The sequence below is a fragment of the Pteropus vampyrus genome, unplaced genomic scaffold, assembly GCF_000151845.1.
Source record: "Pteropus vampyrus isolate Shadow unplaced genomic scaffold, Pvam_2.0 Scaffold2, whole genome shotgun sequence".
NCBI lineage: Eukaryota > Metazoa > Chordata > Mammalia > Chiroptera > Pteropodidae > Pteropus > Pteropus vampyrus.
Window position 1 is genome coordinate 11,859,846 of NW_011888783.1, and position 4,064 is coordinate 11,863,909.

The following is a 4,064-nucleotide window of genomic DNA, read 5'->3' on the forward strand; positions in this document are numbered from 1 at the left end:
GTACAGTTATAATGAAAACAGATGACCTCCACTACATAATGACAGAGGCAATTTCCAAAGACTCCAAGAAATTATAATAGAAAAATAAATGTATAGTAAATGTTCAATAAGAATATTTAACCATAAAAAGAAGCAAGGAAAGAATTTTAATGTTATTTCAAAAAATTTTTCTGTCATAAGAAAAAATACTTTTCTGACATTTTGAGAAAACATAATAAGCTTATTTTGAAAAAGGATACACTCAGTTGCTTAAATAATGCAAATAGCACCTTAAGGTGTATGACTCAGTGTCTCTCTTGTGGATTCTTTCTGCTTCTCTTCCATGTTCTGGGTTCTACTGCTTAACCAGCTCCGTGTTTCTACTACTAAACACTAATTCTACGAGAACTGCATAACCAGGTATGGAAACTTGGGGCTGCGTTTTTTTTAAACCAAGAAATTCTACCTATTTATTTTAGAAATTACATTATTATAAGGTCAAAATATATTTGTCTTTCATTGTTGATTGAAAGTGCACTTTTAATATAAAATACATAGCTTGGTGATTAGAACACCAACTGAAAGAAAAGGTGGCCCTCCTTTTTCCCTATATGAGATGACCATCATCTTAGGCATATTTGTCTGATGTTTTATTCTCTGCAGTTTAGGCAGTGGGGAAGTATTATATGTGACAAAGGCTATGTAAGTACAAATAGCTAGTAAAATTTATTTGAGGAGTAGGTGACAGCATTTAATCTACAGGGCCCAAAAGTTTCAAATGATAAAAGGATGATGCAAAATCATCCTGTCAAGGAATCAGAATACTATCCAGACACTCTCCCTAAGAGAATTTATTATTTGGATGCCAATAGCTGTTTCAATTTCTACTAAATATAAACATGGCACGTATGAGACTGAACATTAAAATCAAAGCTCACATGATAAGTAAGAAAACCTTGTAGTGAAGAAATACTTTGCACTTTGATCTCTGGCTCTCCAAAATAAAGATCTGTAAGCAGATTTCTCCTTGTAGCTCCTGGTAATAGGAGGCTCCTCTGAGATGCAGTATCTTTCCATAGCTGGTAGTCGAGTTCGCGCCTTTATTAAGACAAAAGACTAGCTTTTACTCTCACAACTTGCAACATGGCTGAGCCCATTTTAAATCAATATACTAAGCAGTTAAGCAACAAAATTGGTTTGGAAGCAGAACAAGCAAAAGTGGAAAAGCACCACTGATCTCAAAGCAGAAAACAGAGTTTTCTAATAGGGTAGTTGCTTGGCTTTATCTACAGGCAAAAAAAAAAAATTGATTTGAACTGACTGCCAAGTCTCCACTGAGGTGCAAAGTACAAACTGGACAACAGATTCTGAAAAGGTAGTGTGTAAAAGAATCATCTGGAAAGTTTATTAAAATGCATTTTCCTGGGCCCAACCTCCAGAGATTATTAATTACTCAGGAGAGCAAGAGTGATGCTCAGACATTTGCATCTTAACAGGTGCTCCCCACCCCACCTCTCACTCCCCTACCCAGTGTAACAGGGAGAAGACAGAACAGTCTGACTCATGAAATTGAAAAAAAACTTTATTGGCTTCAGGATGCCTGTGAGACTCCTGGGTCTAGGCAGTGGGGCAAATCAAGTTCAGATTAAAGCAATAAACATTTGCAAAGATTATATTGAGTAGACCAAACTTCAGACTAAGATTAGAAGGAAGTCCATCTTCAAACAACCAAATACTTATAGGCAAAGAATAAAGATTTTTAAATGCTCTAGAAGTGAATCTACTGTTTTTTGCCCTTGCAAATAAAATTCTATATACAACCCTTACTTAAAAACAAAGCAAACAAAAAACAGAAATAGTTTGTAGTATGGAAGAAGACCTAGTGATTCAAAACAGAGGAACCAGATTACTTTTAATTTAACAAGACAAATAAGAGAAAAGAGGTTTTATGTGTTTGTGAAAGAGGTTTTATGTGTTAGGCTAGTTCTTCAGTAGCAGTTCTGGAAAAGAAAGAGAATCAGTGAGAGTGGGTTTCAAAGCAATATCTCTAAAATGTATCCACTGTGATTGTGGACTAGGAAAATAGAGCTTTATACAAACATTAGAGAATACTCTAAAATACATCTCAAGAAACCTCTCTATCCCATGATTCCAATTTCTAATAAATCTACTATGACACTAAAATTTGGCTACAATAACACTTATTTATAACCTGGGGGGTAACATATTTTTATTTTTCACATACATGAATCTTCGTCCCTTCAGAACCACATTTCTCTTGATTTTATTTAACTTTTAGATAGAACCCTTTCTAAAAATTATTACCATTGCCCTGCCTTCTTGAGCATGATATACTGGCTATCATCTATTCTGGATGATTCAAGTTCATCACTAAAACCATCATTTGTGGCATATATGTGGACGATGTCATATAGTTATGGAATAAACAGACTAAAAATCAGAATTCTCAAATTTCAGTCCCCAGAGGCCACACTTACTGGGCATGTTACCTTAAGAAAATTTGAGACTCAATAGCCTCATTTATCAAATGAGGATGTTTCTACTTGTACCGCATATGCCAAAATTTATTCTGAGGATCAAAATAAAAATGACTATATGTGCTCAATAAATTTTCAGCTATCATGTGATTTGCATGACAGGGACTGCATCTCCCAAGGGCTCATGGAGAATAAGTAACTCACAGATTTATCTCAGACAGCCTCCTGCCAGCTCCTAGCCTCTCCATCACTGCTGCACTACTGTTAGAGCATCAGATTCCACGCCTAAATCCTGGGAACCATTTGCAGAAACACAGAATTTGTGAACTACTTACAAAGGTTCCTGCAGAGACATGATATCTGACTAATAAAAAATGGAAGAATGAATGGGAAAGAGCTTTCAGTTTAGTCCTTTAATAGACACTTATTGCTGATGTCAGACACTTACTGCTGATGTCAGACAGTAGATGGGTAAGAATGGTTCCTGCCTTCGGGTTGCTTAAAATGCTAGTAAGTAGTGGGAGGGGAGTGGTAGAGGGAGGAAGTGGCTTGTGAGGACAACACATATGAACATTATTTCAATTTATTATAATCAAAGTAAAGACAAATAGTCCAATCAGTGAGGGTGGCACAAACAATTGCAAAACAGTTACGCCTCCTCCTCTAAGTTTCTGTGAATGGAAAACCAGAGAAGCAAGAAGTTAGAACTGTGTGTAAAACAAGAACAGAGCTCCCAGAGCAGCCTGAGGGATGCTTCTGGGAATAAAGGATGCTGGAACCATTCTTAGTCTTCCTGACATCTATTTTAGCTGCTCAACTGTAACATTTTCTTTCTTACTTACTTTCAGTTGTTCTACAGTGTTTGTAAGTTAATCATGTACTACAAATAACTTCTGGACATATGTTATAAATCACTATTGTAACCTAAGAATAAATAAGCACTTTTTAAATTCATTCTACAAATCATGACATGCCAGACACTGTGTTGAGAATACTTAAATAAATGAGACTCCTATCTGGCCCATAAGATTATTCAGACCTTCAAAGAAAGTAAAGTCCCAAGTAGTAAGTTTTTACACATGTCTGTAAAGGTGATTTATCCTGTTTCTGACTGCTGGGATGAGTTTAATCCAGAAGATTTAAACCTGGCTGGGGATCACCTGGGAAGCTTTCAAAAAATATCAAAGCCATGGCTTCAACATCATATACCAACCGACAGAATCTCAGGTGGTAAGCCCCGGGCACTGATAGGAAAACAAAAAAAAACAAACTGTCCAGGTGATCTTAATAAGAAGCTGGGTTGGAGATCTACTAACCATTTAGAGCTGATAAAGGACTACATATATGAAGACAAGAGTTTAGTGCCCCTGATCACTATTACTGGGGTTGCAAAATACATCTCCCAAGTCCGAGGAACAAGCAATCAGCTTTCCAGGTATGGGAATGGTGGGGGAACGAGGACATTTTAGTTAAATGATGTCTCGTTTGTTTTTTTCCTCAATCAAACCACTGTCAAATCCACCCATGTGTGGACCTCCGACTGTCTGAACTGTCGTCTGGCACTGTGTTCATGGAGAGCTGAGGAAA